Here is a 24,509-nt window from a genome sequence, read left to right as displayed (position 1 = left end):
AAGGTGGTTAATGAGATGTCTCTTAATCAGTCTATTAATTTGCCTACTTTTTTCCCTTCTTAGCAGCCTGCTAGTGAGAGGGTTTTTCTCACCTTGCATTTGCATAGACAGGTTAAATAATTTTCCTTTCATCCTAGGTCTTTAGGTCTGGCTGTTTGTACGCAAACTGTTTCTTCTTAGATATCTAAGGCCATTTCCTTTTGTTGCTCTTTTCGTAGGGAAATCCTTTCTTCTGTTAAGGTTCATTCTACCAAGGCTGTGGCTTCTTCTGGTGCTTTTTTAAAGCATTGGGTACTAACTCCATTCTTGAGACAGCTACTTGGACTTCTGTGCATACATTTACCAAGCCCTATAAGTTAGATGTGGTTTCCAGGACCAGAGCTGGATTTGTCAGGGCTAACCTGCATGGCTTTCTTGAAGGCTCTGCTGGACCTTCCTCCTTCCATCTTTTCTCCTGAGCTTTTGTACTCTCCCTAATGTAAGGAATACTGCAACAGCGATATGGAAAGCCCTAGTACAGTTGTGTAAAATCTTACATAACAGTAGATGTCCTTCTCTTCACTGTTGCAGTGTTCACTCCCTATTTCCTTTCACTGTATCTTCTTCTTCTGGATGCACTTATTACTTTTCTTTTTGTTCCTCCTGGGGCTTTTCAGATGTTCTTCATGTTTCACTGTTGCAGTCATTACATTTGGGTTATCTGCTTGCAGGTAGCCCTCAGTCGGCCTGATTAACAGTCTTGGGTCCTGCTTCGGTTGCTGTCCCTTCTTCCATGACATCAGGTCATCAGGGGTATAAAACATGCAGCTGACGCCATTACATCCGTCTTTCTTGCTGTGCAGTGCTCGAAGCAGAAGCAGTTCACAAGTGCCGGTTGGCCGACTCCTGAAATTTTCGAGTTTCATAACAGGAGTCTTCAACTAAAGCTAAGTACCCCGTTGGGGAAACTTTTTCTTGCTCCTTACTGATGTCAGTAAAAGTTAATAATTGCATTACTTGTGGAAAGCAAATACCTCATAAAGATTTTCATTCATACTGTATTCCTTGCCTAGGCCCTGACCACGACGTACCTTGCTGTTGGTTTTGTGCTTTATTTAAACAGTGCACTATCCATCAACGGTATATTTTCGCATCTAAATATTTCGGTTCTTGGTTTAATTATCCAGAAATGTCGTCTGTTAGCCATCCGACTACCGGGATTCAGAAAAAAATGCAAAGATAAAGAGAGACAGGCCGCTGAGGTCCAAAACTGCCGATGACGCTTCTCCTAAGCCAGTCACCAGTTCGCCAGTACTCAGTGAGGTGCTTTCGCAGCCCCTGATACCCGCTACTTCTGATTTGCATGCCTCTACTGAGACCCATTCGGAGTACGGTATGCCACGAGATGCTTCAACTATGGAACCCGCAGATGTCTGTACCTTGGATGGGTCCGAAGCCGCTTTGCAGGCACCAGCTTCTGAGGGTGCATTCAGGCCTACAGACTTGCATTTTAAGCCGATGCCTCCTTCTTCACTTAGGCCTAGATCTCGAACCATGCCTAAAAAAAATGACACCCAGGCCACATGTTCAGGCCTCTATGCCTAAAAAACAAATGATACGAATGACTGAAGATCTAATAACTCTAATCCGGGGTAGCCAACCCCCCCCCCCCAACCTTCTAAGAGGCCTAGGACTGAAGTTGTTTATGAATCTTCTGACCAGGATTCATTTTTTTCTGATTCTTCTGATGATCTGGATTTGCCGTTATCTACTTATGAGGATTCTGATGCAGAGGACTCCATTCCCTCTGCTTCCCCTCCAGAGGATTTTTCTTTTGGGGAAACCTTACATACTCTAAGGGAGCATTTCCACTGGGAAAGCCAGGATTTTTCTGATTCAAAAAGAGGCTTAGGGATTTCTTACTCCTACCGCAGCATAGGCCTTTAGCTATTCCTCCTGTACTAGACATTGTTGATGATGCTTTTTCGAAATCTAGTTTGGCCCCTGATTCCTTGCCCCCTGCTCCCAGAAAATCTGACAGATACTACAGGGTCCCTGAGTCACACAAGTTCCTTTTTAAAAATCCTATTACGGCTCCAGAGACTATTTCACAGGGGCCCAAGGGCATTATGGCTTCTACTGCTAAAAATCCTACCCCTTCTGATAGAGACTTCACGGTGCTGGATAGATGAGTTAAGAAGGTTTATACTTCTGCAACCTTGGCCATTACGGCTTTAAACTGCCAGTTTCATATGTTAAAGTATCAGCAACATGTTATTGGATTGCTTAAACAGAAAATGATGATTCCAGACTGTGTGGAAAATAAAGAATTACAGGATTTAATGCATTCTGCTGAACAAGTTTGAAAACATACTTTGCAATGTGGTTTTGATTCATTAGAAGCCTCTTGCAGGGCTGCTGATGTTCTTCGTGTTTCACTGTTGCAGTCATTACAATTGGGTTATCCTGCTGGCAGGCTACCCTCAGTCGGCCTGAATTCCAAAGTGTAGGTCCGGCATCGGTTGCTGTCGCCTCTTCCCTGACATCAGTGCGCCAGGGGTATAAAAGATGCAGCCGACGCCATTTTCTTCAGTCTTTCTTGCCGCACGGTGCCCGAAGCAAAAGCAGTTCGCAAGTGCTGGTCGGCCGACTCCTGAGATTTTCATGTTCAAATTTCAGATCTGAAGTCTTCACTAAAATCTAAGTATCCCGTTGTGGGAACTTTTTTTCTTGCTCCATACCGATGTCAGAAAAAGTTAATAATTGTATTTCTTGTGGGAAGCAAATACCTTATAAGGAATTTCATTCTTACTGTATTCCTTGCCTAGGCCCTGACCACGATGTTGCTAGTTGTCGGTTTTGTGCTAGATTTAACCAACGCACTATTAAGCGTTGGTACGATTTTGCATTTCACTATTTTGGCAGAAGATTTAACTGTACAATGTCGTCCGATAGCCATCCGACTACCGGAATTCACAAGAAACGCAAAGAAAAGGACAGGCATCCGAGGTCCAAAACCGACGACGAGGCTTCTTCTAAGCCAGTCGCCGGTTCTCAGTGAGGCGCCTTCGCAGCCCCTGACGACCGCTACTTTAGACTCGCAGGCCGATACCGACACCCACTTGCAGTCGACCAGGCCGCTGGAAGCTCAAGGTATTGGACCTTCGGAAACTATTCCCTCAGATGGCTTCGGAGCCGCTGAGCAGGCATCGGCTTCTGAGGGTGTTTTCAGACCTACGCAATTGTATGTTAAAATGACTTCAGCTTCAAAGGCAAAGACTAAAGCACCTTTAAAGACAAAGAAACAAGTACAATAGCCTCATGGACAGGCCTCCATGCCTAAAAAACAGATGCTCAAAATGGCCGAAGACCTAATTACTTTGATCAGGGGTTCCCATCCCCCTCCTGATAAGAAGCCAAGGCAAGAGACAGAATATGAATCTTCAGATCAGGTTTCCATTTCATCTGATTCCTCTTTTGATCAGGAATACTCTCTTCCTCCCTTTGAGGATTCTGATGCTGAAGAATCTATACCTTCAGCCTCTCCTCCTGAGGATTATTCTTTTGGGGAAACTTTACATACCATGAGGGTGCATTTCCACTGGGAGAGCCAAGATTATTCAGAATCTAAGAAAAGGCTCAGAGACTTCCTTTTACTACCACAATACAGCCCCCTGGCTATTCCACCTGTGTTAGACATTGTAGATGATGTATTTTCAGAGTCCAGTCTGACTCCTGACTCCTTACCTCCAGCTCCTGTTAAGCCAGAGAGGTACTACAGGGTTCCTGACTTTCATAAATTCCTTTTCAAAAACCCTGCTGCTGACCCAGAAACTCTCTCTCAGGGTCCCAAAGGGGTCAAAGCTTCCACTGCAAAAAACCCTACTCCCTCTGACAGGGATTCTAGGGCACTGGACAGATGGGGAAAAATGATTTACACTTCTGCTACCTTGGCTATAAGGGCTTTAAATTGTCAGTTTCATATGCTCAAATAGCAGTATATTATGTCAATGCTTAAACAGAAAATTAAATTCTGAATGTGCAGAAAACTAAGAAATGCAGGATTTATTGCATGCAGCTAAACAAGTTGGAAAGCATACTTTGCAATGTGGTTTTGATTCTCTGGAGGCCTCCTGCAGGGCCTCAGTTACGGGTTCTGTCATTAGGAGGCATGATTGGTTAAAGGAACAAAATCTACCTGATCATGTTAAAGCAAAATTATTAGATGCTCCATTAATGCATGAGGTTTTGTTTGGTGTTAAAGCAGAAGAGGTGTTAAAGAAAATGGAGGACAAAGCTAAATCTATGCAAACAGTCAAGGATTTCTTACAGGTACAGCCACCAAGATTTAGCAGACACTGGCCTACAAAGAATTGGTCCTTTCCAGTGTCAGACAGGCCACAAAGGGGCAGATACAGACATCCTAGAGGCAGATCCTAGCCCCAAGGTTCGTACAGGTCTAAACAATGGGGTGCTTCTACCTCCAAAACTGGAGAAGACAAATCACAGCCATGCAGGAAACAGTCCCAATGACTTCCCCCTGCCTGTGCCAAGCATTTATCTTCTGCAGCACCTTTAGGGGGAAAACTAGCACTTTTTTCTCAAAATTGGCACATAATAACCCAGGACAAATGGGTCATAAACATAGTGTCACAAGGCTACAAGTTTCACTTCCATACCCTGCCAAGGGTAAACGGTTGGCCAGACCTGCCAAAACATCAATGGGCAGAGGCACAAAAGCAAGTCTCATCCCTCATGGACATGAGGGGCATTCAACAAGTACCAGAGCAAGAGCAGGGACAAGGATTCCATTCAAGACTGTTCTTGGTACCCAGAAAGGACAAAACCTGGAGACCACTACTGGACCTATCTATTCTAAACACATATCTGGATATTCCAAAATTCAAAATGTTGACTCTACAGCAGCTTCTGCCCATGTTGGGCAGGAAGGTTTAGCTTGTGACTTTAGATCTAAAAGAGGCATACCTGCATGTCCCAATCAGACAAACATACAGAAGATACCTCAGATTCAAAGCTGGCTCAATGCACTACCAATTCTCTGCACTGCCCTTTGGCTTATCTACTGCGCCCAGGGTCTTCACAAAGTGCCTAGTACCAGTAATTGCATACTGCAGACAAAGAGGAATACAAATATATCCTTACTTGGACAACTGCCTCATTCAAGCAGAGAACAAGGACATTGTACTACAGCATCTGGCATTTGTAAAGAGATTACTACCATGCCTAGGGTACGCGGTCAATGAACAGAAATCAAAACTAGTACCCTCTCAAGAGATAATATTCCGGGGTGCAAGCTTAAATACAACTGCCGAGATGGCTTATCTCACGCCAGACAAACAAAGGCAACTGACTACCTACTTCAAACTTTTGGCAACAAAGGCCCAGTTATCTGCAAGAAAAATTCTGCAGGCTTTGGGTTTCATGGCATCCTACATTCTACTAATTCCATATGCAAGACTGCATATGTGGAAACTTCAATGGTACCTAAAAAGTGTTTGGACTGAACATTGCCACAGCCTGGAAACAATAGATGTCCTTCAAGAATGCAACTGCAGTCATAACATATGGGTTGTCCTGCCTCAGGCAGCCCTCGGTTGGCCGGATTCCAAAGTCTGGGTCCGACGTCGGCTGATGTCGCATTTCTCTCCGACGTCAGAGCGGCAGGAGTACATAAGCATCAACCGACGCCATCTTCTTCAGTCTTTCTTGCCGTGCGGTGCCCGAAGCAGAAGCAGTTCGCAAGTGCTGGTCGGTCAGCTCCTGTATTCTTCGATCTGAAGTCATCAGAAAAGCTAAGTACCCCGTTGGGGACCTTTTCTTGCCTCAACCGATGTCAGAAATTACTGAAAAAGTTAATAATTGTTTGTCTTGTGGTAAACAAATACCTCATAAGGATTTCCATTCTTACTGCCTTCCTTGCCTTGGCCCAGACCACGATGTCTCGGCCTGTGCCGCCTGTGCTCGCTTCAATAAGCGCACTCTCAGGCGCCGGGCGGAGTTCACTGAAGACTTTTTCGGCGAAAAATTCGATTACACGATGCCGTCGGATTTACCGACATCGCAGACTCCTAAAAAACGAAAAGACCGGGACCGACATCCTCGGCCCACGTCTTCCGCCGACACCACGCCAAAACCTACCACGAGTGCCCCGGTTCCCTCTGAGGCGGTTATTTCACCGCTCCGAACCGAAGACACCGCATTACCGATACCTCCAATTCCGGAGACCACACCGCCAGTTATTGATTTTCCTCCGGATACTGAAACCGAGGAAATGCCCGAGACCATTGCTGTGGATAAGGTCACTCCTGCACGTGGAGCTGCTAGGCCTCCCATGTCCATGTCTATCAAGGCCTACACACGTGCTAAGGCAGCCAGCAAGACCAAGCACCTTACTGCTAAAGCCTTACCTCAGCCTACTCCTGAAACACAAATCATGACTATGGCAGCAGACTTAATCTCCATGATCAGAGGTTCCCAGGCCCATCCTGAGAGAGGATCCCAGCCTCCTCCTGATAAGAGGCCCAGGGTTGAGCCCACTGACCCTCTCCCCTCAGATGAAGATTCTGAGGCCTCTGGCCACTCCGATAGCCAGGAAGAGCCTTTCCAGACCTACGAGGACTAAGATGCAGAGGACTCCATCCCCTTGGCCTCCCCTCCTGAGGATATTTCTTTTGGGGAAGTTCTGCATTCCATGAGGGAACATTTTAAGTGGCAAGGCCAGGAATATTCTGATTCCAGAAAGCGCTTTCGAACCTTCCTTAAAAGGCCCCAACACAGGCCCTTAGCTATACCCCCTGTGCTTGATGTTTTGGATGATCTATACTCTGACTCCAGTGTTACCCCTGATACTTTCCCTCCTGCTCCTGCCAAGCCGGACAGATATTATAGAGTCCCTGAAACACATTCTCATTTCTTTAGGGCCCATGCTGTTGATTTAGAAACTATTTTACAGGGGCCGAAAGGGGTTTCAGCTACCACCTCCAAAAATCCTTTGCCTTCCAACAGGGAAGCTAGGTCGTTAGAGAGATGGGGGAAGAAGGTTTACACCTCCACTACTTTGTCTATGAGAGCTCTCAGTTGTCTCTTTCATATGTTTCAATATCAGGATTTCCTGTTAGATGATTTACAAAAAACTTTGGCCTCTCCTGAACCTTTAGATAGGAAGTCTTTGCAGGAGGCTGTACATAACTCTCAGCAAGTTAGCAATCACTTTCTTCAGTGTGGATATGATGCATTGGAAGCTTCATGTAGGGCAGCTATGACAGGGGCGGTCATTTGTAGACATGCATGGTTAAAAGAACAACCTCTACCAGATCATGTTAAGGCAAAACTTCTTGATGCACCCTTGGAAAAGAACAAGCTTTTCGGTGCTAATGCTAAAGATGTATTAAAGACCATTGAGGAAAAAGCCAAGTCAGTTCAGAGAGTCAAAGATTTCCTCCAGGTTCAGCCACCCAGATTCAGCAGGAATTGGCCTTCAAAAAACTGGTCCTTTCCTAATCCTGAAAAATTTCAAAGGGGCAAAAACAGGCGTGGCCGAGGAAGAGGACAATACAGAGGTTCCTACAGGGGACAACAATGGCAACCAGCAAACCAAAGAAGTGACACAGGGGCTTCTCCTGCCCCACAGGGACAATCCCAATGACTTTCCTCTACTTCCGCTAACCAAAGAGCAAACAGAAACTCCCTTGGGCGGAAAATTATCTCTGTTTTCAGACAATTGGCACAGATTGACAAAGGACAAATGGATTTTGGACATTATAGACCAAGGCTACAGGTTCCACTTTCATACCTTACCAAGGAAACAAAGCATGCCAAACCTACCACAAAACCAGAGGGCAGAGGCTATCAAGCAAATTTCTCTGCTTGCTCAGATCAATGCAATAGAAAAAGTTCCACAACAAGAACAAGGCCAGGGGTTTTACTCAAGACTGTTCCTTGTTCCAAGAAAAGAAACTCAATGGAGACCAATACTGGATTTGTCCGCATTAAACACCTTTCTCATAGTACCAAAGTTCAAAATGCTGACCTTACAGCAACTCCTTCCCATGCTGGGCAAGGGGTCTTGGCTGATTACTCTGGACCTCAAGGAGGCATACCTGCATGTCCCTATCAGACACAGCTGCAGAAGATACCTCAGATTTCTTGCAGGGCCAGAGCATTATCAATTCTCAGCATTGCCATTTGGCTTATCTACTGCGCCCAGAGTATTTACAAAATGCCTGGCTTCAGTAATTGCTCATTGCAGGCTCCAGGGGATCCAAATTTTCCCGTACCTGGACGACTGCCTCATACAAGCGGACGACAAACTGATTTTGACAAAACACTTGGATTATGTCATACAATTGCTACAAGCTCTGGGATACACAGTCAACTTCCAAAAGTCAAGACTTCAGCCATCCCAGCAAATAACCTTCTTAGGAGCCAATCTAGACACAACCTCTCAAATGGCTTACCTAACAGAAGACAAGCAAAAGAAGTTAACTCATTATTTCAAAGGTTTGGCAAAACTCACCCAGATGACTGCAAGGAGATTCCTACAGGCCCTGGGTTACATGGCATCCTGCATTCTCCTGGTTCCATTAGCAAGACTACACATGAGAAAGCTTCAATGGTACCTAAAAAGATTATGGTCTCAACACAGCAACAACCTAGAGACAACCATACCGCTCATTCCATGCCTACAAAAGGAATTTCTATGGTGGGCCTCGGTAAGCCAGGCAAACACAGGTATGTCATTCAAAAAACCTCAAATAACACAAACAATGACCACAGACGCCTCAGACCTTGGATGGGGGGCGCACATGGAGGGCAGATGTATTCAAGGACAATGGTCTCCAAAGGAAACACATCTGCATATCAACCAAAAAGAAATGCTGGCAGTAATGCATGCCATCGAGGCCTTTTGACAACAACTTCAGCAAGGCCACCTGCTAATACGGACAGACAACACCACTGTCATGTGGTACATAAACAAGCAGGGGGGGCACCCATTCTTACCCCCTTTGCAGACTGACAATGAATCTTTGGGAAAAATCACTGAGCTTAAACATACAGTTGCAATCCCAGTTTGTTCCAGGCAAAGACAATGTGCTGGCGGACAGCCTAAGCAGGAATTTCCTAGATCCCCACGAGTGGAGGTTACATCCAGAAATCTTCATACGACTCACCTCGACATGGGGCAGGCCAGAAGTAGACCTATTTGCCTCCCACCTCAATCATCATCTATAAAAGTTCTGTTCAAGGACATATCATCCACAAGCATGGAAAACAGATGCTCTCTCATTCAACTGGAACTTCCTAAAAATTTATGCATTCCCACCTCTGCCACTGATGACCACAGTACTACTAAAGATCAAAGCAGAAAAGCCAAAGGAGGTCCTAATAGCTCCAGACTGGCCAAGACAACACTGGTACCCACTACTACGGAGCATATGCCACAACAAAAAATGGGCCCTTCCCCAATGGCCCCATCTTTTGACTCAAAACAACTTCAAGACAGTACATCCCAACATTCAGATGCTCCAGCTAACAGCTTGGGAGATTCCATGAATAACCTCAATCTATCTCTCTCCAAGGAAGTTCAGCGGATATTAACAGAAGCCCGCAGACCATCCACCAGAAAGGTTTATTCAGCAAAATGGAAGAGATTCAGCATTTGGAATACCAGCAAGGGTCATGATGCATCATTACTGAACATCCCACTCATCCTGGAATACTTGGCGGATATGCTACAGAATGGACTCTCATATTCTTCTATAAAAATACATGCTTCAGCTATTTAAGCTAGATACAACACTGATCCACCTGTGTTCTCACATCCTTTAAGGCAATTTCTTAGGGGAATCAAGAATATCAAGCCACCAAGAAAGGTCCCAGTACCAGCTTGGGACCTCAACTTTGTCCTAGAAAAACTGACTCTACCCCCCCTTTGAGCCAGCAGCTTCTGTGGACTTACAATTTCTCTCATGGAAGACAGCTTTCCTGTTGGCAATTACCTCAGCAAGAAGGGTTTCGGAACTACAGGCCCTAATGGCAATACCACCGTTCATAACCTTTCATAGAGACAGGGTCTCCTTACGAACCAACCCTAGTTTTCTGCCAAAAGTGGTATCTAGGGTTTCTTTAAATCAAGCAATTCACCTGCCTACTTTCTTTCCCAATCCTGAGAACAAAGGGGAAATACTGTTGCATACCTTGGACATTCACAGACAACTTTGCTACTACCTGGACAGAACCAAGGCCAATAGGAAGTCTGATCAGCTTTTTGTAGCTTACGCCCCTGGAGTACAAGGAAAAGCAATTTCCAAACAGACTATCTCAAAATGGATTGGACATTGCATCAGGTTTTGTTATTCCTTCCATGGAAAGAGTCTACCAGCCAATGTCAGACCACACTCTACCAGAGCTACAGCCACCCCTACAGCATTCTTAAGAGGGGTGCCTATAAAAGGCATTCTAGAAGCTGCTACATGGAGCTCCGTGCATACATTCTCCAAACACTACAACCTCCCTTTATATTCCAGATCCAGAGCAGGTTTTGCTTCGGCAGTCCTGCAGGGATTGATAGCTACTCCATCCTTTTCTTAGAGCATTCCACCTCCCCCAGCTAAGCTATGGTATTCAACCCATATGTTATGACTGCAGTTGCATTCTTGAAGGACATAGTACAGTTTTGTACCTACCATAAATGTAGATGTCCGATAGATATGCAACTGCAGTCGGGTTTTCCCTCCCTCCTTCCCCTCTTTTCCTTGGGTCCACTCCTCTCCCTGTTATCCTAACTGGGGATATCTGTTATGGTGTATCTGTTTATTACTTATTTATTTGTCTGGAAACCTGTTTTTGTCTTCCAAATTCATTACAGCCTTCCTTGGAGGGCACCTGGCATCTGGGGCAAGAAACACTGAAGAAAATGGCGTCGGCTGATGCTTATGTACTCCAGCCGCTCTGACGTCGGAGAGAAATGCGACATCAGCCGACGTCGGACCCAGACTTTGGAATCTGGCCGACCGAGGGCTGCCTGAGGCAGGACAACCCATATGTTATGACTGCAGTTGCATATCTATCGGACATCTACATTTATGGTAGGTACAAAACTGTACTTTACTCTCATTGCCTGCCTGCAACAGGAGTTTCGATGGTGGGTGAAGGCCTGTCACCAGAACAAGGGACAGCCATTTGCTCTGCCCCCAGCCACACAGACATTAACAACAGATGCATCGGATTATGCCTGGGGAGCCCACATGGCAGGAAGATGTATTCAAGGCACATGGTCCGCAAACCAAATGCATCTACATATCAATCAAAAAGAGATGCTAGCTGTTCAAAATGCCCTGACAGCCTTCAAGGACCTACTTCATCCGGGACAACTACTGATAAAGACAGACAATACCACAGTCATGTGGTATATAAACAAGCAGGGAGGCACTCATTCTTACCCTCTTTGCAGACTAGCCATGACTTTGTGGGACACAGCATTGACATACCAAGTACATCTGCAGGCACAATTCCTGCCAGGAAAGATAAATACTCTGGCAGATGAACTAAGCAGAAACCTCATGGATCCCCATGAGTGGAAATTGGATCCACAAGTCTTCAGCATGGTAACAAGGAAATGGGGATGCCCAGACATAGATCTATTTGCCTCACCTCACAACTGCCAACTAAAGAGATTCTGCACAAGGACTTATCACAGACAAGCATGGAAAATGGATGCCCTATCTTTCAGCTGGAAAAACTTAACAGTATATGCCTTTCCTCCCCAAGGTAGGTACTCCTAAAGGTTAGACAGGAGAAACCAAAAATGATACTGATTGCCCCAGACTGGCCATGCCAGTACTGGTATCTAATCCTAAGGAACTTGTCTCAATGCCCAGCCTGGACCTTACTTCAAGTGCCTCATCTACTGTCCCAGCAGAACAATCAGATTCTGCACAGCCAACTCAAGACCTTAAATCTGGCAGCATGGCGGATAATGTAGTTATACAAAACACACCTCTCACTAAAGCGGTGATGGATGTCATTTTGGAGGCCAGGAGGCCTAGTACTAGAAAATCCTATGCTAGAAAATGGAAGAGATTCTGTGCTTGGAACCAGGCACAAGGAATTGACACAGCTGTACCAAATATTCCTCAGATTTTGCAATACTTGACTGAGATGTTGGACAAAGGCCTATCCTTTTCATCTATAAAAAAATCATGCCGCTGCCATTTCGGCTCATTACAATACAGAGCCACCAATCTTTTCTCATCCTTTGTTAAGGCAGTACCTCAGAGGGGCCAAAAATTTAAGGCCTCCAAGGAGATCACCAATACCTGCATGGGACCTCAATTATGCCTTGGAAAAACTCACCCTGCCTCCTTTTGAGCCAGCCGCTACAGCTGATATAAAGTTTTTATCTTGGAAAACAACTCTGCTCCTAGCAATAACTTCTGTAAGATGAGTCTCAGAGCTACAGGAACTCATGGCTGTGGAACCTTTTATCATTTTTTATCCAGACAGGGTTTCTCTGAGGACAAACCTGACATTTATGCCTAAGGTAGTGCCCAGTGTGGCCCTTAACCAAACTATTCATCTGCCTACCTTTTATCCAAACCCACAGAATAAGGGGGAGAGAATTCTGCATTCTTTGGACATACACAGACAGCTACGCTTCTATTTGAACAGAACCAAAGCTTTCAGAAAGACAGAGCAATTACTAGTGGCATATGCTGCAGGATCACAAGGAAAGGCTATCTCAAAGCAGACTATTTCAAAGTGGATAGGCCACTGCATTCGTTTCTGCTGCTCACAACATGGCAAGCCAGTACCTAAGGGCATTAGGCCACATTCAACCAGAGCAGCAGCCACTTCAGCAGCCTTCCTCAGGGGAGTACCAACCAAAGACATTTTAGAGGCTGCTACTTGGAGTTCAGTGCACACTTTCACAAAGCACTATCATTTACCACTCTACTCTAAATCCAGGGCAGGCTTTGCCACTGCAGTTCTGCAGGGCCTAATAGCCGCTCCTAATGCTATTTAGCTCCAGCCTCCCAACCTTAGCTTTGGGATTCAACCCAATTGTAATGACTGCAACAGTGAAACACGAAGAACATAGTACAGTTGTGCACACTTACCATAAATGTAGATTTTCGAGTGTATTCACTGTTGCAGTCCAGGTTACCCACCCGCCATCCCCCATTTCTTTGCTGGAACTTATCTGTACTTCTCTAGTCTATACAACCTATGTGGTGTATTTGCTTGTAGATGAAGGCAAAATGTATACTTTGGTGCATGCATGTTTTATTGACATATTTTTAGCTTACCCTTTTGGGGGCACCTGACATCTGGGGCAAGAAAAACTAAAGAAAATGGCCTCGGCTGCATCTTTTCTACCCCTGGCGCACTGACGTCAGGGAAGAGGCGACAGCAACCGACGCCGGACCTAGACTTTGGAATTCAGGCTGACTGAGGGTATCCTGCCAGCAGGATAACCCAGTTGTAATGACTGCAACAGTGAATACACTCGAACATCTACATTTATGGTAAGTGTACACAACTGTACTTTACTAGGTCTGTGCTTAGAAGGCATGCTTGGCTTAAGGAACAATCTTTGCCTGATCATGTTAAAGCTAAATTGTTGGATGCTCCCTTAAATCAGGACCGCCTGTTTGGAAAAAAGCTGAGGAAGTTCTTAAAAAGATGGAAGATAAAGCTAAATCTATGCAAACTGTTAAATATTTCTTACAAGTTCAGCCTCCTAGATTTAGTAGACACTGGCCCTCTAAGAAATGGTCCTTTCCAGCCCCTTCCAGGTCTTCTCAAAACCCCAGGTTTCAGTCCCAGGGGACACACAGGACTAAGCAGTGGGGGGCCTCCACTTCCAAATCTGCGAGTAATAGGACTCCCCCCATGGTAAACTATCTCAATGACTTCCTTTTAAAATTTCCAAGCACTTATCAACTGACTGCCCCTTTGGGGGGGAAAGATTGCTCTTCATGCAAAGAACTGGGAACTCATTACCCAAGACAAATGGGTTTTAAATATAGTGTCCCAGGGATACAGATTTCATTTCCACACATTGCCAGCGCCAAGCGGGTGGCTGGACCTACCCCCAAATCAGTGGGCAGAGGCCCAAAAACAAATACTTTCTCTCTTATGCATGGGGGCTATTCAGCTAGTACCAGAAGAGGAAAGGGGACAAGGTTTCTACTCGAGACTTTTCCTGGTACCCAGAAAAGACAATTCATGACGTCATGTCCTGGACCTGTATACTCTAAACACCTTTTTGGAGATTCCAAAATTCAAGATGCTGACTCTTCACCAATTACTTCCTATGCTAGGCATAAATGCCTGGTTGGCAACACTAGATTTAAAAGAAGCATACCTGCACATCCCAGTTCGGGAATCTTGCAGAAGATACCTACGCTTCAAAGCAGGCAACACACACTATCAGTTCTCTGCACTGCCCTTTGGCTTATCTACTGTGCCAAGGGCATTCACAAAGTGTCTAGCTCCAGTTATGGCATTTTGCAGGCAAATAAATATTCAAATATACCCATACCTGGACGATTGTCTAATTCAGCCAGAAAGCCATGACATACTTTTGAATCATCTGGCCTTTGTACAAAGGGTTCTAACTTGTCTGGGGTACACCATAAACGAAAAGAAATCACAACTGGTACCCTGTCAACAAATTATATTCCTGGGAGCAAGCTTGAATACAACTTCCCAGATGGCTTACCTCACGCCAGAGAAACATATTCATTTGACAACCTACTTCAAACAAGTGGCCACAAAAACCCTGCTATCTGCAAGAGAAATACTGCAAGCCTTGGAGTTCATGGTCTCCTGCATTCTTTCTAATTCCATATGTAAGACTGCATATGAGGAAACTACAGTGGTATCTAAAAAGCCTAAAGTGTCAACATTCTCAGGATCTAGAAGCAATGATTCCTGTCATACCCTCCCTACACCTAGAGTTCCTTTGGTGGGCAGAGGCCTGCCACCAAAACAAGGGACTACCTTTCACACCACCCCCTGCCACCCAAACCCTAACAACAGATGCATCAGACTATGCATGGGGGGCTCACCTGGCAGGGAAGTGCATTCAGGGCAAATGGAACCAAAGTCAAATGCACCTGCATATCAATCAGAAAGAAATGTTAGCTGTACAGAATGCTCTGACAGCCTTCAAGGACCACATTCTTCCAGGACAACTAATGGTAAAGACGGACATCACCACTGTTATGTGGTACATAAACAAGCAGGGGGGGGTACCCATTCTTACCCCCTCTGCAGACTAGCCATGCCATTGTGGAACACAGCTTTGAGCTACCAAGTGCACCTGCAAGCTCAATTCCTGCCAGGAAAATTAAATACACTGGCAGATGGACTAAGCAGAAACCTCATGGACCCACGAGTGGAAACTGGAACCAAGGATTTTCAACATGTTGACAAGCAAATGGGGGAGCCCAGATATAGCCCTGTTTGCCTCTCCCCAGAACTACCAATTGGACAAATTTTGCACAAGGACTCCCCACAAACAAGCCTGGAAAGTGGATGCTCTGTCCTTCAGCTGGAAAAACCTATCAGTCTATGCCTTCCCCCCCCTCTGCCTCTGCTCTCCAAAGTACTACTAAAAATCAAACAGGACAAGCCAAGGCTGATTTTGATTGCTCCAGACTGGCCACGCCAACATTGGTACCCCCTGCTGCGCATTGTGTCACCGTTACCCCCATGGCACCTGCCTCAGACTTCCTTCACTCTTGTCTCAGCAGGAGAACCAGATTCTGCACCCTCAGCTTCTAACTCTGAACCTTGCAGCCTGGCTAATTACATAATTTCTCCTTTACCATCCTTCAGTAAACCTGTGATGGATATCATTTTAGAGGCAAGGAGGACCAGTACTAGAAAATCTTATGCTGAAAAATGGAAAAGATTCTGTGCCTGGAACCAATCTCAAGGGATGAGCACAACAACTCCCAATTTACCTCAGATTTTACAATACTTAACTGAGATGCTTCACAAGGGCTTGTCTATTTTTCCTCCATTAAAATCCACTCCTCAGCCATTTCAGCTCATTATAACTCAGAACCTCCCCTCTTCTCTCATCCACTGCACAAGCAGTTCCTCAAAGGGGCCAAAATTTGAAACCACCCAAGAGAGCTCCAACCCCAGCCTGGGACCTTAACTTTCTTTTGGAAAAACTCACTCTACCTCCTTTCGAGCCAGCTGCTACTGCAGACTTAAAATTTCTTTCTTGGAAAACAGCTTTCCTTTTAGCAATCACTTCAGCTAAAAGGATATCTGAATTACAGACCCTTATGGCAGTGGAGCCTTTCATTATCTTTCATGCGGACAGGGTGTCCCTCAAAACCAATCCATCCTTCATGCCCAAGGTGTTATCCAGTGTGGCTCTTAATCAGTCCATTCATTTGCCAACCTTCTTTCCCAATCCAAAGAACAAAGGGGAATGGATACTGCATTCCTTAGATGTGCACAGACAACTTAGATTCTACCTGGACAGGACTAAACCTCAAAGGAAATCTGAACAACTGCTGGTGGCATTTGCTGCAGGGGCAAAGGGGAAGGCTATTTCAAAGCAAACCATTTCTAAATGGATAGGCCATTGCATTCATTTCTGCTGTAAGCACCATGGAAAACCTATCCCCTAGGGGAATCAGACCTCACTCCACCAGGGCTGCATCTACCTCTACAGCCTTTCTCAGAGGCGTCCCTACCAGGGACATCCTAGAAGCTGCTACCAGGAGTTCTGTACATACTTTCACCAAGCATTATCATTTGCCAATTTTCTCTAAATCCAGAGCTGGCTTTGCCACTGCAGTTTTGCAGGGCCTTATAGCTGGTCCTAATGCTATCTAAATTCCTCTTCCCAACCATAGCTTTGGGAATCTACCCAAATGTAATGACTGCAACAGTGAAACATGAAGAACAGAGTACAGTTGTGTACACTTACCATAAATGTAGATGTTCAAGTGTATTCACTGTTGCAGTCCTGGTTACCCTCCCTCCAGCCCCCTAACTTCTTTTGGCTATACCTCTACTTTCCTTTACTAAGCCTTTTTGGTGTATTTGCTTTTTTGTTGGAGGTATATCATTGTAATTTTATATTTAATTGCTTCCCATTTGGGGGCACCTGACATCTGGGGCAAGAAAAACTGATGTAATGACGTTGGTTGCATGTTTTATACCCCTGACGATCTGACGTCATGGAAGAAGGGACAGCAACCAAAGCAGGACCCAAGACTTTGTTAATCAGGCCGACTGAGGGCTACCTGCAAGCAGATAACCCAAATGTAAAGACTGCAACAGTTAATACACTCAAACATCTACATTTATGATACGTGTACACAACTGTACTTCCTGATGAAGGTATGCTCTTACATCACCTTTATGCCCTATGCCATGCGTTAGGAGCATACAAATGATGTATAGTGTCCCGATTAGAACCTAAGGCTTTGGAATACTTTCCAGATGTCAGGCTGCCTTAGGCAGGGGATCCCTTCTACTATAAGGAATACTGCAACAGTGAAGAGAAGGACATCTACTGTTATGCTAAGATTTCACACAGCTGTACTTCCTCGACTCTGCATGTGGTCACAGACCCTCTCAATTCAAGTAGACACCGAGAATAATTTGGTGATGATACTCATAGCAGTAGAAAGAACATCCTCCTGTTTTCAGAGAACTCCCTTGCATCCACCAGACCAGACACATATGTTTTCTGTAGTACTTCTTCACAAGTTGCAAGCAGAGGTCATAGAACAAATTTATGCCACAATCTTTTTGGTACCCAAAAAAGGAGCTATCGTGGAGACCAATGTTAGATTTGTTGTACCTAAATATCTTTCTAAAGTCCCCATATTCAAAATGCTCACTCTGCAGATGGCCCTATCCCTTCTTCCAGACTACTTTTTCATGGTGGCTTTACATCTGAAGGATGTTTAGCATTACAACCCAATTGCTCTAACCTTTAGGTTGAACCTACAAAAGAACTGCATCACACCTTCAGAATGAATTGTCTTCCTGAGGTGTGTGATGGACACATGAAAAAGTATGGCCTTTCTACCACAAGACAAAGTTCTGACTGTTCAGAACATTTTCAGGCATTTCTGTCTTCAGGAAGCTGCCTCTCCAAGAGTTCTCAAAATTCTAAGCCTCATGGCATCAGTGATGCTCATGACACCACTGGCCAGACTCTGCATGAGAAACATTCAGTGGTACTTAAATTGCTGGACTCTGCACCTCCTTCCCCTGGAGTTCCAGGTACCAGTGCTGGATTGTGTGAAATGAGAGTTACAGTGGTGGTGGGATCAGATGCCTTTCAATCTAGACCTGTAATTCTCCCTCCAGACCCCATTTCAGTCAGTCCAGATGTACTCATCAGAATATGCGTGGGGAACAGTGTCCAGGGGAGAACTATTGGAAAGTGAATGTGGCCCTTTGGATGCTAAAAAGCACATAAATGTCAAAGAAGTGTTAGCAGTGATTCAGACCTTAAAAAACTGTTCACCACTTATGGTCTCCAGGTTCCCTTTTATTAGTCACAGACAGCACCAAAGTCATGTGTCAGCTGAGCAAACAAGTTGGTACAAGGTCCCCCTCTCTCTCTGCCTTTCTCTTGATAACAGATCACCTCAGAGTCTTGGGTGCTGTCTGTCATTTGTCTGGGGTATATTGTGATATGGACCCCCCCCATTTAGGCATGCCACACCCTCCTCCAGACCAACTCTCTCTCTTTTCCTGCAAATGTTTGCAGTCCCTTTTGGACCAGCGCACTATTCATCCTGGTCCATTCACCCAAGTAGGAAGGGGTTTTTACTCTAGAATGTTTTTGGTTCCTCAGAAGGAGCGGACTTGGTGACCATTTCTGGACCTCTTTCTCCACAACACGTTTCTCAAGATCCCATCTTAGAGACTTTGTTTTCTCTTCTCCACCAGGTCTTCTTGGTCAAAACCTCAAAGATCCCTATCTTCACAACCCTATTCACCCTGGATCTATATTAGAACACGGAACTTTCAAAATTTCGAGTGTTCTAATATCAAACCCTATTAATTGAAAATTGAAAACATTAAACATACATAACAGCGAATCTTTTCCTAGGGAAAAAATTTGCTCTTCCAAAACACATACACACAACACAAGCACACCAAACAAACAGCAATCCACACACATACACCTAAACTCTTACACCTAACCCTACACTAAACTATACATACACCACTAACTATCCACTTACCTTAACCCAAACCCTAACCCTAAGGTCTGTCACTATCGCACAGTCACCTCACCCACGCCCTAACCCTAACTCACCTACCCCACCCTAACCCTCACTTCCACATAATCGCACACTTACCTGACCCACGCCCTAACCCTCATGCACCTAACCTGCCCTAACCCTCACATCCACACAATTGCACACTTACCTGAACCTGACCCGTAACTTTCCACCACGGCGCTGTAAATACTGAAGCATCAGAAACGGACAACCAAATTCTTTCCCTAGGAAAAAATTAGTTTTTCTGTTTCTTTGATATTTTCAGCGTTCGCTGAAAATGGGTCGATATTAAAACACTCGAAATTTTGAAAGTTTGGTGTTCTAATACAGACCCTTCACCCTCTCTTCAGGAGTTTTTTTTTTTTTTTTACATTTCTCTGTTTCTTCCTCTCTGTTTCTGTTCTCAGCTTTGCCCTTTGGCCTTTCTACTGCCCCATAGGTATTTGCCAAATGTCTCGCTCATGTTTTTGCCTTTTGCAGGCTTTGAGGGATACAGGTATTCCATTATTTGAACCTGCTTATTCAGGCTTCCTCTCCCAGCAGTTTTCTGTAAGATCTTCACTTTACCACTTGTCTTTTTCAAAGTCTGGGGTTTATCATCACTCTCAAGAAGTCAGTGCTTACACCCTTCCAAGATCATATTTTTCTTGTTTGGAGGATTCAGACCATTCACACGTTGGCCTGTCTTCCTGCTCCCAAGATTCTGTCTCTGACAACCTTACTCCAAAAAAGAGATGAGGGTTCTGCTTCTGGCTCTACACATCTTTTATTCCCCTTTTCTCCCCAGCCCCCTAAAAGTGTGTACAGTACCACCCTGATATGGTATATCAACAAGTTAGGGGGGTACGAGTCTTTGCAGACTGGCCATTCAAGCCTGAGATCTGGCTCACAGTTATCGGGTGACTCTTCAGACAATTTACATTCCTTGAGAGCACCATCTAGTGGCAGACTCTCTTAGGAGGTCCAGAACACAGGCTCCCTAATGGATGCTTCACAGAGATCTGTTTCTGGACATAGTCCATCAGTGGGATATTCCTCAGATAGATCTTTTTGCTTCCCTCCGAAAAGACAACTTCCTCTATTCTGTTCGAGAGTACCAAGTCCTCTGGCTTGGAAAGGGGGCACCCCATCTTTTCTGTGGAAGGGAATGTTTCTGTATGCTTTTCCTCCCCTTGTACAGTTGCCAAGAGGTCTGCACAAGATCAAGCAGGACTCTCAAAATCTTGTTGGTGACTCTTTTGGCCCAGAGAGTACTGGCTCCCCTTCTTTTTCATCTGGCCAGGGACAATCACCACAAGTTACATTACTGGGTAGATCTTTTCACACAAGACGAGGGATCTCTTATCCATCCTTGTCTTTTTACTCTTCAAATGATGCTGTGAATGATAGAGGTTTTGATCTCTTTTAGGCACCTCTTTTCTGAGGATGTGCTTTGCGTTCTGCAGGAGAACAGGAAACCCAGTGCTAGAAAATCAAATAGGTCTAAATCAAAAAGATTATCTGTTTTATGCTTCTCTCACCATCAGGTTCCCTTCTCAGTAGGTATTTCTCTGGTTCTCTTGTATTTGTGTGAATTGCTCCATGCTGGCTTTGCATATTCTTCAGTTAAAGCTTACCTGTCAGCATTTTCTGTGCATCTGCCTTTGAACCTTCCTTTGGCATCTTGGTTTGAGGTCCAACAATTTCTTAAAGGTGTCCTTCATTTCAGGCTCCAGAGAAAGCCTATTCCTCCTCATTGGGAACTCAATTTTGTTCAGTTCAGTCTATTCAACTTCCTTCCCTTTTTGCCTTCTGTGCAGTCTGCCAGTGAACAGGTTCTCCACACCGTGGATCTGCATAGACAGCTCAGATATTATTTGGATAAAACAAAGGTTATTCCCAAATCTGAGTTACTTTTTTATTTCTTTTCAGCCCAGGACTTTGGGTTTAGCTGTATCCAAGTAAACCTTCTCCTGCTGGATCTCTAAGGCCATTTCCTTTTGTTAATCCTTTCATTTTCAAATGTCTGTTTTAATCTCTAAAGGCACATTCTGCTAGGCAGTTGCCTGGTCGGTGCAGTTCTCAAGGGTTTGGACACCAGTTCCATCCTTGAACCCGGTACTTGGTCCTCTGCTCATACTTTTACTAAGCATTACAAATTTGATGTTAGGTTCATAGAGTCATACTAGACTAACTGCCCATGTGGGCCATTTTAAATCTAGCCAATTACCCCAAACGAGAATCAAACCTTGCACCTTGTGTCTGTAAGGTAAGCACCTTAACCATTACACCAACCTCCCACCATGTTATTTTCGAGGCCAGGGCAGGTTTTGCCAAGGCTATTTTGCATGGGTTTGTGGGGGTTCTTGTGTGCCTTTCTCCTCCCAATCTTTTTTTTAGCTCTTGTACGCTCCCTTCAGTGAAGAATACTGCAACCATGATATGGAAGTTTCATTATTCAATCTCTTCCTCCTTAACCCCCTCTGTTGTGGCTCTTGCCCTCTTTTTGTTGCTCTGTTTTCTGAGGGGCTCTTGTTTCACTTCACTTCAGAATTTTTTTCTTCATGGTGTACATGTTCTACATTATCCTTGAGGGATATTTTGCTCCTCCTGGGGCAAATCACTTCTGAGTATTTGTGTCCGTACATCACCTTTATGCCCTATGCAGGGAGCATACATGTGACATACAGCACCTATAAAATATAAACGCTTTGGTGTACTGGTCTGATGTTGGGCTCGCCTTGTCAGGAGATCCCTTCAGTGATGAGTATTGCAACAGTGAAGAGAAGGACATCTACTTTTATGGTAAGATTTTACACAATTTTACTTTACTATCTTGGAAAACTCTCTTTACAGGTCACCACTACTTCTGCTAGAGGAATTTCAGAGCTCAAGGCATTATCCTGTACCTTTCCTTATATTATCTTTCTCAAAGACAAGGTTTTCTTGTAGATGAATCCATCAATCTTGCCTAATGTGGCCTCTGAGTCTAATGTGAATCAAGTAATTCAGATACTGTACCAGTTTTCCTTCCAAATATCAGTAACAGAAGAGAGTATATGCTTAATCTTTTTGATGTTCATTGCCGATTGTGATTTCGTTTTGATTAAATCAAACAATGGAGGAGGTCAGACCAGCTTTTTGTGTCCTTTTCTAAGCCGAAATTGGGTAAATACATTTCTAAAGTCACTTTGTCCAGATGGTTTTCTGACTGTTTTTTTGAAAGGTGTGCCACTGTCCAACAAGCCAAAAACCCATTCCACCTGGGCACTTGCAACCTGTACTGCTTTTTTTGGTCACACTACCCTGGATGATATATTTGCTGCGGCCAGTTGTTCTTCATCTTTTCTGTTAATAGCCCATCAGTCTTGAGATCCAGGGCATCCTTTGGTTCTATTATTTTGAGGAACATTCTCTCCTAATTCCATCCATTTGTTTGTGTGGGGGCTCAGTCCCACAAGTTGAGGCAGACTGAAAGGACAACATCGGATATGAAAGTTATGTATTTGCCACAAGACTAGATCCATGTTGTCTTCTTTTTTCATTTGTCTCAACCATTCCCCTCCTCTCCTCCCCTTTCAAATTCATCAATCCATAGTCTCTTTTTCCCATTTTTACACATGGGGTTGAGATGTCACTTTAACACGGACAATCATCCAGAGCCAAGGTTCACACCACTGAGTGGCCAGCCCACACACTTGCATGCACACTCACACCTATGGCCAATTTAATGTGTCCAGTCTACCTATTGCATGTCTTTGCAATATGGGAGGGAAGCAGAGCACCCAGAGAAAACCCACATAAACACAGGGAGGTCATGCAGACTCCATGGAAGGCACCCCAATCGATAATCGATCCAGGGAACCTTTTGCTGTGAGCAGACAGCCCTATAAGCAATGAATGAACCCCCCTTCCAAATTGTCATGGGTAAAATGTGTGAGACTTGGAGGATCTTGCAGACTGGCGGAAGTTCTGATTTTAGGACCTTACGTTTTAATTTCCAGTCACTGTTGGGGTGGGGATTTCTATGTATAGGTCAGGTGGAGTGGAGCAAACTTGATCTGAGGAGACTTAGGGACATGCAGTGCATTATGGGAGAGAAGATGGAGTTTTATAGCTGAAGATTCTGATCTACCAGTCTTGGAAACAGTAAACCCAGGTTTGAGATGGAAGGAAGAAGACAAAACGGATCTATCGTTATGGTAAGCATGTAAGTTTTGTTTCCATGTTAGCACAGTAACTTTGTTACCTTTATTATTATTTAGAAAAAAAAAATCAAGTTTAGTTTGACAAATTTTATGTCCAAAACACTATTAGATACCCTGAAACAGTAATAGAAAAAACAAAACATCAAAACTGTATTTAGTAGTCTGGTTTTGTGATATGATAAAGAATATTTAAAATGTTGTGTGGTAAATTATTCTTTTTACCAACACTATTTACTTGTTAGCATTCATCAGTCTATCAAACAGAGCAAACTTCTTAGTGTCTGTGCCTGTGTCTTCTACTACCTCTCATGCCCTCTCCTAAAAAGTTGGAAATGGGTTGTTTACTATTCTTTGTTTTAGTCAGTAGTGATCCACCAAGAAAAAATGAAAGTTCCGTGTAGACAGACAAAATAGTTACTTTAATCACAAAAATAAAAACAATTTCAACTGAATGAGCACTTTCGTCTGCCCAAAGCAGACTTCATCAGAATACTGAATCAAAGGTGCCTCTGATTTTTATACAGTTTTTGTTAAAAGGTTTAATTGATAAATGAATAATTAGCTGAACAATTAAACAATTATACAATTTCATGTGAATTTAAAGAAAGACACTTTAAATGGGTGGGTTGTATGCCTAGTGAAGTTGCTTGGTTTACAATAACATTTTAAAATACCATTTAAAATGCATCTTAAAGTGCATATGTGCCTATAACAATTTTATTGTATTTATAAATCAGTAATATATTTGGTTTAAAATAATTACTGTAATTAAAATAATTTATATATAAACCTGAGGTGAATGTGAACTATTAAGAACTATACACATAGAAAAAATAAATAAATAATCCATAATAAAAATATATAGTAAAAATACGAACTGCTGTTTGAGTACAAAATATGTAACTTTTTGTATCTAAAAATATAATTAGTTGAAAAACATACTATACAATTATGTTGTTAAAAATGTTGAAAAATTCTCATATACATTTTCATACATAAAAATTCCATATAAATGTGTGGTGGTGTTATATATTTTGTG

The 24,509-nt window shown here is 43.9% G+C and overlaps 1 protein-coding gene across 2 annotated transcripts in view; it reads left to right on the top strand.

The window, feature by feature from the left end:
• EXT2 (exostosin glycosyltransferase 2) overlaps window positions 1–24,509 on the top strand; it is a 1,719,054-nt gene that overhangs the window by 1,193,464 nt on the left and 501,081 nt on the right. The window lies entirely within an intron of this gene.

This window comes from Protopterus annectens, chromosome 7.part0 (genome assembly GCF_019279795.1).
Source record: "Protopterus annectens isolate FY-2018-M chromosome 7.part0, PAN1.0, whole genome shotgun sequence".
In the NCBI taxonomy this organism is placed as follows: Eukaryota; Metazoa; Chordata; order Ceratodontiformes; family Protopteridae; genus Protopterus; species Protopterus annectens.
The sequence above is the reverse complement of the archived record's forward strand: the minus strand, read 5'-3'. Positions and strand labels throughout refer to the sequence as shown.